Genomic DNA, 11,079 nt, shown 5'->3' with positions numbered 1-11,079 from the left:
AAAATTAAAATGTATGGGGACAGCAGGAATAAAATAAGAACGCCAGTGGAACCCTTAGTGCTCATTCTGAATGGAAATTGTACCCAGCTGTTGGGGAACGCTTTTTTGCTGACAGTGCTCTGTGGAAGATTGGACGATGTGTGTGTGTGTGTGTGTGTGAGAGAGAGAGAGAGAGAGAGAGAGAGAGAGAGAGAGAGAGAGAGAGAGAGAGAGAGAGAGAGAGAGAGAGAGAGAGAGAGAGAGTTGAGAATTGAGAAATGAACTTTGTGATGGACAATGAAATGAAGATAAGATGAAGGAAGGCAATTAATGCACTAGTTACTAAAGTTTATCTATATTATAATGATCTGATTCCTGTATGTTTGTTGGTTTGTCCGTTTGTGACCGTGACACAGCAGAAACGGCACATTGTAGCGCAATTTTTGTTAGAGCAAGGTGCCACTAAAATGGTCTAACTTGAATAATAAGACAATTTCCAGTCCAATCGGGCCACCGTTTCCCGAGTTATGACTCATTTCTGGCCTTTTACTCGGCGGCCTTTAGGCGGACCACTTTCTTTGTGGGCACTGAAGTTACCGTAACACAGCGGAAAGTATAGAACGTAGTACAATTTATGTTATTGGGTGGTACCATTAAAATGCTCAACGATGAAGAATAAAATAATTGTCAGTCCAGTCGGCCCACTGGTTCCCAAGTTATGGCTCATTTCTGGCCTTTTGACAATGAGAGGAAAGGCCGCCGAAGGGGGCCTTTAAGCTTGTCTATCATAAAGTTATAAAAATTGCCTTTTCCAGCAGTGTTAGATTCTGTCGACACCCCCATCCTATTTTATAACAGAAATTAGGGTATGATGATGATGATAATGATGATTGTATGATGATGATTTACATTTAAATTTTCATATTTCTGTCATTCATTTTTTCATATGTTCATATTTTCACCGTACATTTTTTCTCCCCTCTTCATTACTCACTCCATTCTCTTCATCCGACCTAACCCTTACGCGCCTCACCTCCCTTCCTCCCTTCTGTGCCTCGGCTCTCTCTCTTAGTTTGCTGTAATCCCTCACCTCCCTCCCTCCCACAATGCCTTACTTCTTTCTCTCCCTCCTATGCTTCCCCTTCTTTCTATTCCTCCCCTCCCCTCTATGCTTCACCTCCGTCCTGCGTCTTCCTTTGCCCAGTCTCTTATCACCCTCCTGTCACTCATCTCTCTCCTTTGCCTCACCTTCCTCGTGTGCCTCACTTCCCTCGTGTCCCTCATCTCCTTCCAGTGCCTCGCCTCCCTCAAGTGCCTCATCTCCCTTCCTCCAGGCCTTCACCTCACTCCTTTCACTGTATCCCTTTCCTCCAGTGCCTCACCTCTCTCCAGTGCTTCATCTCCCTTCAGTGCCTCACCTTCCACCAATGCCTCATCTTCCTCCATTGCCTCCCCTCAATCCAGTGCCTCACCTTCCACTGCCTCTCCTCCCTCAAGTGCGTCACCTTCCAGTGCCTCACCCTCCCTCCAGTGCCTCACCCTCCCTCCAGTGTTTCACCTCCCTCCAGTGCTGACCTCCTGATCTCCCTCCAGTGTTTCACCTCCCTCCAGTGCCTCACCCTCCTTCCAGTGCGTCACCATCCCTCCAGTGTCTCACCTCCTTCCAGTGTCTCACCTTCCTCCAGTGTCTCACCTCCTTCCAGTGCCTCACCTCCCGCCAGTACCTCACCTCCTTCCAGTGCCTCACCTCCCTCCAGTGCCCCACCTCCCTCCAGTGCCTCACCTCCTCACAGAGCCTCACCTACCCCCAGTGCTTCACCTCTCTCCACTGCCTTATCTCCCTCCTTCCAGCGCCTCACCTCCCTGCTCTACCTCATTTCCCTCCCCCCTGTAATTACAAAATCTCTGCTTGCTCACAAATTGATCGTTCGGTCTCCTTGTAATCTCAGTCTCCGAACTCTGTGATCATTCCTCCCTTCCTCCATCTCTACTGCATTTTCTCTCTCTCTCTCTCTCTCTCTCTCTCTCTCTCTCCTATATTCTCTGTCATTTTTACATCCTTGTCTTCTCCATTTCACATTTCTCTCCTTTTCATCTCCCTCCTGATTCCTCCCTTCTTCATCTTATCATTTTAATCTTCATCTCTCATCCATATTCATACGCATGTGCAATAAATTGATAAAAAATAGTTTTTTTGGAGGTAATATGGAATGAATATTTATATGGAGATGTAATGCATAGTGTCCATATCATGACGATTTGATGGGTATCGTTAATCTGAATTGCAGTCCTCTATTAGTAAAGATAAAGTGGTAGGCAATCAGTGCAATGGAATGGGAGTCAATTATTCAGCTTGACCCCTCAGCAATTTTATATCCTAATGTTTGGCGTGCCAAATATCCTTGAGTGATTATCCGATGATTAAAAATAGTACCAGATGCTTCATATACTCTATCCATTACCAGTATTAAACTTTTATGACTGAAACAAAACAAGATTTTTATTTCAGTTAACTTCAGACGAATTTATTCAGCTGATATTGCGTCATTGGAGACTGTGATTGTTTATGATGTCATAATAAACCCATTCATGGTAGGCACAACTCAGCCATTACAGTCCTAGCTAATGCTAGATGATTTTATTCAGCTGATTGTGAGCAGAGAAGCATTAGAGTGTTAGCATCACATGATGGGTGCGATATACTGTAGATAACTTCGGTATTTACCACTTCGCTACGGTGTTGTCGGTTTCATAAATAATTGTTCTACCATAGATTTGCTCTGTTTATGACGGAGCTTAGTTTTGCAGGGATTAATGAAGGCTATATCTAACCCCCCAGTTCAAAAAATCTCTCATTTGCTGAGTAAATCGCCTGAAGATAGTAAGAACACAGTACAAAAACCGTTACCATAAGGAGAAGATTTTGAAAAAAAGAAAGACAGGATAACTACAGTAAGCAGACAGGGGCTTACCAGGAAAATATAATCAAGGGAATGACTAGCCAAAACTGGCAGGAATAAGTGAAGAAGCTCTACAATTAGTGCAATAAACCAGGCTTGGGAATTTTACGAATGTTTTAGTTACTGGGATAAACATTACACCCAGACCTTTCTAGTCATATGTCCGTGATCTAACCTCTTCTTGAAGCTCTCAGCCGAATCAGCATCAGCATCAGAGCTAGGTAACTTATTCCACTCACCCACTACTGTGTTTCCAAACCAGTGTCTTCCCTGCTTCCCTGCTGAATTGAATCGTTTTTAGTCTGAAGCCATTTCATCGTGCTCAGTCTGGTCTGCCCAATTTTAAAACAATGTTGTTGTTTTTTTTTTAAATGCCGTTTCAGCCATGTTATTACCTCATCTGAATTTCCCTTGAATATACAGTATTCATGTGAGCTCAAGCTTAATGTTTTTAGTCTTTCATCATATGAAAGATTCCATGTGCTGCGTTTCGTTTTTGTACTTATTGTCCTCTGCCCAGTTTCTAATGAAATGATATCCATTCTGTAATATGAGTACCAGAAATGCAACGCATTCTCCAGGTATAGCCTCACTACAGCAAAATAAGATCCGTTGCTTGTGATGCCCTTTTACTCATACTTACAAAAATAAAGCCCGAGAATCGAAGTCGCTCTTTTTCTTACAGTCATGTATTATCTAAGCTTTAAGTCGTTGATAACCTCTTTTACTTGGATTTACTGATTTTTATATTACCTGATTTGTATGAAGTGTCTCTCAGAGGCTTCCCAACAGCTCTAATATTTTAGTCCAGCTAGCAGACGATTTTACTCAGCTAAGATTGTTAAACGGGCCTGAGAGTTAACACTGTTAGTCTTAGCCCTCTCATGATCAGAACAACTCCATTACTCGTAATTCAATCCAGCTAACACCACACGATTTTCCTCAGATGTGAGTCATACGAGCCAAGCTGAGTTACACGGACAGAAAGAACAGGAGAACGCTGCCCTGATAATTAAGTAAAGTTTTGACCTAGCTTGCCTTTTTATCTGTTCACGAGACTGAATATTTTTCTGTCCTGAAGAGAAAAGCAGTATTTAGGTTATGTAAACCGAATGGCAAGAAATTGGTTTAAATCTCTGTAAACCGGACTTTTTCCCCTAACACTCTTCGTCTGTTACGACTGTCTCTCACCTTGATAAAATTGTCTGGTGTTAGCTGGAATACAATACGAAAGTCGTCCCGCCCATGATAATGTCAGTGGTGCTTGCATTAATACTCTAAGGCTCTTATGCTCACTCAGCTGAATAATAGCATCAGGCATTAGCTGGAATTTAATATTAAAGTAATCCCAACCAAAAGTGTGGCTGAGTGTCTGTGAACAGTTCCCCGCAGCATCCACCAGCCAGGGGTACGTAATAACGCGGCGAGGACGAAAAAATTCGTGAAAAGGAATACAAGCTACCAGATTTCAGGGCACCGTAACACTTACTGTTTGTGAAGGTTCAGCACGTTTAAGATACATTATAAGAGGTGACGTTATATATATATATATATATATATATATATATATATATATATATATATATATATATATATATCTATATATATATAACGTAATGTAGGTAAACGCAAGGAAATACCAGTTAGAGACAGGGAAGGAAATTTATTGACCAAAGATGGAGATATTAAAAATACATGGAAAGAGCATTTTGAGACAGTTCTTAATAGACCAATACCACCAGAAGAGGATATACCGTCTGCTCAGGAAAATTTAAATATAGAAACAGGAGAGTTGAGGCTTGCAGAAGTGGAGAAAGCAGTAAAACAGTTAAAGAATAATAAGGCACCAGGGGAGGATGGTTTATTTCCGGAAATGTTTAAAGTGGAGGGGGATAGATTAATAATGATCTTGACCAAGCTATTCAATAAGATATGGGTGACGGGGTTACTCCCATCAGTTTGGAAGAATGGTGTAATTGTTAAAGTTCCGAAGAAGGGAGACCTGAGTGAATGTGGTAATTGGAGGGGAATCTCTTTGTCACCGATAGCTTTGAAAGTTTTCAGTAGAGTGTTGTTAAATAGGTTGGAGCCGGTGGTTGAAGGTATTCTGAGGGATGAACAGGCTGGTTTTAGAAAGGGACGTGGTTGCAATGATCAGATCTTTATAGTTAGGCATTTGATGCAGCAAGTTAATGAAATGAGAGTACCGTTAAGTCTTTGTTTTGTTGATTTTGAAAAAGCTTTTGATAGTGTTTCGAGAGAGACTATGGGGAAGATCATGAGACATTATGGAATACCAGAGGAGTTTGTGAGGGTCATTATGAACATGCATGAGGACACATTTTGTAAAGTGATGGTTGATGGTTGTCTGAGTGATTCGTTTGAAGTCAAGTCCGGAGTAATTCAAGGTGGTGTTCTATCGCCTTTACTATTTATATTGGTCATTGATTACATTATGAAACGGATTGTAACAGAAACCGGTGCAGGTATACTTTGGGGAGAGAACAGGAAACTTTTGGTGTTTGGTGTTTGAAAACAAAGCACTTAGAAGAATATTAGGAGTTAAGTGGTGGGAAAGGATACCAAATAGTATGATATAGTTTTGATTTGTGATGGGCCAGAAGAGATGCAGAGAGTGTTGGACTGTTTGGTGAGTGAAGGTCGCAAGGTGGGTTTGGTTATTAATTGTGGAAAAACTTAAATAATCAATATGAATATGGAAAATGCGCAGGAATGTGTGATTGGAGGTATGGTTGTAAAGCAAGTTGATAGGTTTAAATATTTAGGTACTTATTTAGCCAAGGATGGTTCTTTGAACTTTGAATTCGAGGAAAGGTTAAAGAAGGCTAATCAGGCAATGGGAATGCTTAAAAATATTTGGAATAATAACAATTTTTCTGTGCATACAAAAATCAAAATTTATAAGGTAATGGTTATGAGTATCTTAATTTATGGACACGAGTCTTGGTACAGCACAGTGACTATGGAAAATAAATTCTTGGTGTTTGAAAACAAAGCACTTAGAAGAATATTAGGAGTTAAGTGGTGGGAAAGGATACCAAATAGTAGAATTAGAGAAATAACGGGAGTGCAGCCGGTCGATGAATATGTTAGGTTCTCACGATGGAAGTGGCTAGGACATGTGTATAGGAGACAGGGAATAGTACGAGGTACACCAGGGTGGGTGGCACTTGGTAGGAGAGGTAGAGGAAGGCCAAAAGAGACGTGGGTGAGGACAATGAGACGGGAAGCTGGAGATGAGTGTTGGGGAGATCTTGAGGAGTTAGCACAAGATAGGATGTGGTGGTGTGAGTTCATCTAGGCCCTATGCATCCCCGAGGGTGCCACAGGAAATGATTGATTGATTTATTGATTTATATATATATATATATATATATATATATATATATATATATATATATATATATATATATATATATATATATACCATTGGAGCCCAGTGTCCCGAGTATTGGACAGAACTGCGATTTTTCAGGTATTAATAAAGTGAGGAACCCCCGGGTAGGGACTTATGAACTTCGCGACTATGATTATATATATATATATATATATATATATATATATATATATATATATATATATATATATATATATATATATATATATAAAATCATCAACATCATCATCAACTGTTGGGTGTCCACTGCAGGACCGGTCTATCCTGACCGAATTGGGGACAATACAACCTATGTATCTCTACCACGTGGCTTAGGCTGTCTGGTAGAGCTTGTATGTAGGGTGAGAAATGCTTGTAAGTGCGACTGTAATGTTGTGGCTTTGGCTGTGTGTATAGTCTGTGAACCAAGTGTAATCGGACCGGCAAGCCGACTGGGTGCAAGCATACTTCATAATATTCTACACTGGTACAACTACAGCACCCCATATGTCCGCCAAACAAGTACGTGGCTGGAAGAACACTCCCAAAGTTTATAATTCTCGCGAGGCGCGAACCCTGGTTCTCTCATTTACGAAGGCGCACAGTTTACCACTGTACCACAGAGGCTCCATATATATATATATATATATATATATATATATATATATATATATATATATATAGGTTCTCTCATTTACGAAGGCGCACAGTTTACCACTGTACCACAGAGGCTCCATATATATATATATATATATATATATATATATATATATATATATATATATATATATATATATATATATATATATATATATATATATGTATATATATAAATATTTATTTCCATCTTTTGTCTTCTTACCTTGACGTTAACTCACGAGTCTTGCTCTCCGCTTTCCAACCAAACCTCTCTTCAAGCTCTCACTTACCCTCGCATTCCTCTCACTCACTTTCCCTTATACTTCTTTTCTCATCTTCGCTACCTTAACTCTTGCTTTTCTGCCTTTGCTCTTAACTTTCTTCCCTGCCGCTCTCTACCCCGTTTCTCATCTTTACTCACTATCCCCTTCGCTCCCGCTCTTTAACCGCTTTTCCCTGCTTCATCCCCACCCCGCCCTTCTCCTCTTCTTCCCAAGTTCCCTTTCCCTCCTCTACTCCTCATCCCTTCACTCCCCCTCTTTACCCCTATTCCCTGCTTTTTTCCCCACCTTCTTTGTCTCTATTGACCTTTTCCCTTGATTACTTCTACCCCTTTCTCTATTCCAGTTTTCCGCCTTTCCTCCCCTGAGCTCCTTCCCTACTCCTCTAAACATGCACCCTAATCCCTCCCCTAATTTGCCTCCTTTTCCTCACTATGCTCTCCATTTCCTCCTATTGAACCGTTATCTTTCTTTACTGCCATTAACTCACCCTAACCATTCTTAACTCCCCACTCCTTCCTCCGTTCTTCACCCCCATTCCCTTATTAATCCCATCCCTTTTCTACCTTGTCAATCTCATCTTCCCCTCTCCATCCCATTCCCTCTCTCTCTCCTTACCCCCTGCTCCCCTCCATACCCCCTTTACCCCGTGCACCTACCCCCCAGCCCCCCACGGTAGTAATATCAACAGTGGTCAGGCGGTAATGGGGAACACTAGGCCAGCCGGAAGTGAACTGATATGCAAATTGCCGGTCATTGTGTGTGTGTATACTTTGTTGCTCTGCCCGATAAGGAGGGAGGCAGGCAGGGAGGGTGGGAGGTGAGAGAGAGAGAGAGAGAGAGAGAGAGAGAGAGAGAGAGAGAGAGAGAGAGAGAAGTAAGAAAGTGGAGAAGATAAAGAAGAGAAGAATGTTTGGAAAGATTTAGGAGTGAAAAGTGAAAAAAAAATATATATGTTGCTGCAACTAAGGGAAGGAGGCTGAAGAATATGCGCGTGCGTATGGAAAAGACACAGGGAGTGAAGCAGATGTCTAGCTGGAGGGAGAGGTAGAATTATGGAGCTGGGAGGAACGGGATTAATGAAATGAAAAATACTCGGTAATGGAGGAGAAGAGATATGGCAGGTCCCCCACTCCCTTTTTACCACCCTTAGTTTTAAATTCATGAGCTAAACTACATTTGAAGGTAGAAGTAGGAGTGAGATGCAAATTACAACAGGATAAGTGACAAAACACATGATGAGGGAAGAGGGAAGAGTAAGTGAGGAGAGTGAGAAGGATGCAAGAGAAAGATAAGCTCGGCTTTTATATTTTATTCTTGCCAGCGTCAGACGGTTTTATAACGCTCAAAAGACACTTCTTGAAGTCAAGGAGCAAATAAAGGCATGATTTCACTTCTCAAGTTGGCCTAACAGTTGTAAGAAAATTCTCTCTCTCTCTCTCTCTCTCTCTCTCTCTCTCTCTCTCTCTCTCTCTCTCTCTCTGTACACACACACACACACACACACACTCATTCTTTATTTTCGTTAGGGAAAATATAGAATTTAAGCGCTATCCTGTGTCTCTCCGACCCAATATATATATATATATATATACTGTATATATATATATATATATATATATATATATATATATATATATATATATATATATATATATACTGTATATATATATATCGTCATTGCTTTTAAAGGGTTAAGAGAATCGTAACGAAAGACTGATCAGAAATTGAAATGGAGACTAAGTAGGCTATGAACTAGAAGAGCGATGGGTATGGATGAAGTTAGCAGAGTCTGGAGACAAGAAGAGAAAGTGAGTGGAAGAGAGAGAGAGAGTGAGGAAGTGCAGAGTTGGCCAAGACGGAGGGAAGGGCAGGGTCGAGAGAGTTAGAAGGAGACAGGGATGAGATGAGCAGAAGTTTGGAGTGGTGGGTAAAGAAAAGAACAGAAAATTAGACTTTTTAGGAATGTAGGACAGATGAAAAAGAAGGCAGAGGTAAACAGAGATGGGGGGAAATGAAACTGAGAGTTAACAATGGTCGACGGTAAGACTACCAAAGCAAAAGGACAGGAGAGAAGGAAGAACAGAGTTGAAAAGGATGGAACGAAAGAATCTCAGCTAGAGAGAGGTGGAAGGAAGAGCAGAATTAGGAAATACGAAAGAGGAGAAGGAGGGAAGGGCCGAATTTGGAGATTTGGGGGGAATATTGAGCGTCAGGGAGGAAAGGTGGGAGATTGAGAGGGATCCGAGTTGAAGGAAAGAGCAGAATTCGGAGAGGTCGAGAGAAATTGGGAGTGAATGAGGGATGGAGGGTCGAGATAACAGTTAGCGCGTGAGGCTTGAGAGAGAAGTTGGCAGGAGAGGGATCGCTCAGGCTCCAGTCGTGCCCCGAACTCAGATAAGTCAGGAACCACACGCAGGCAATGGCTGGCCCAGGATCGAACTCGCGACCGTCTGAATATAAAGTGAATATTTTACAACCATTTGGCCACGGTGTCATCTAGTCGAACGATTTCAAATACGTGAAATCACTTAACCCCCCCCACCCCACCCCACTTCCCCACCCAGAAAATCACTAATTTCTCTTGGTGCTCTTGTACTCCCGTGTCAGTTTGGGGGAAGGTCCTGTGCTGTGTGCAGTAGATGAGTCTTCATTAGGTAGCTAGATTTTTCATTTTGTAAATTCACATAATGCCACCAATGACGTAAGCCAGTCACCTGTTTATTTACCCATTCACGACGGGAGGTCTGTTGTAAAAGTAATAAATTCCTATGGCAATATGAAAAATGCGAAATAAAAAAGGACTATCGTACTGAAGAGGACAAATTCTTGAATGAGTGAACTTAGTCATGGCTCCCATGGAGCTGACTGTTAACACAAGATGACACTATCTTCATAGACCTGCGGCGAAACTATGCATCAGCTGGTACAACAGCTGACATGTCAGGTCAACTCATAATTTCAAGCTAAACGACTTTGTATTTCATAAGGAAGTCGCTAAAGTGCCTCGTTATATCTGAAATTGAAAATCACCGAATAGTCAGCTGATGCGTCAGCTGACGTAACAGCTGACGTTATATCAGCTAAAATCTTCAGGCTGAGCAACTTTTATTTTTCATAAGCAAATCCATCAGAGCTCTCCAAGATCAGATACTCAAACTTTTCTTTGAAGGTGAGAGAGAGAGAGAGAGATCCATAGATGTGCCACTTATGGACCTGTTAGTTTCGTTAGTGGTAATGACCATTACTGAAACCATGACAGTCGAAAAGAGGATACCGTTCAGAAAACCCATTCACTGTGATGACCGTTTTTATGGTGCTTTTGCTATTACCAGGACATATGAGAGGAATCTCTCGGAGTGAAAGTAAGCAGTCTGCGTTAACCTCTTCAGTGCAATGGCGTTCATTTTTAAAAATCTTATTCCTCTTAACCTTAGAAGCCGTTGTGCAGCCTAGATAACCCTTGTGTGAAGTGGTAAATACGGTCTGAGACCTTCTGGCTATAGCAATATCTAAAATGTAAAATCTTTATAGGATTGAAACAGTTAATGGAGATTGCCTTAAAATCTTCAAGTTCCGTAGGTTCATCCTTAGCTGAATTACATCATCTGGGGTAGCCAGAATAGTCTCCTCATACTGAAGAGGTTAACTTCGTTACAGTACTTGATTTATGTCCTTGCTGCCTCTATTATTATAATTAACTTTGGGAAAACGTCCTTATGCGAAATTTATAAACAATCTCCATTTAACTTCATATATGAAGGTCTCTCCAAAGCTAAAGTCATCATGTTCCATCAACACAGTATGTAGGTCGTAATCGTAG

The sequence above is a fragment of the Coenobita brevimanus genome, chromosome 101, assembly GCF_032717465.1.
Source record: "Coenobita brevimanus isolate Jiangsu-jjx chromosome 101, ASM3271746v2, whole genome shotgun sequence".
Lineage (NCBI taxonomy): Eukaryota > Metazoa > Arthropoda > Malacostraca > Decapoda > Coenobitidae > Coenobita > Coenobita brevimanus.
This window is presented reverse-complemented; position numbering follows the sequence as displayed.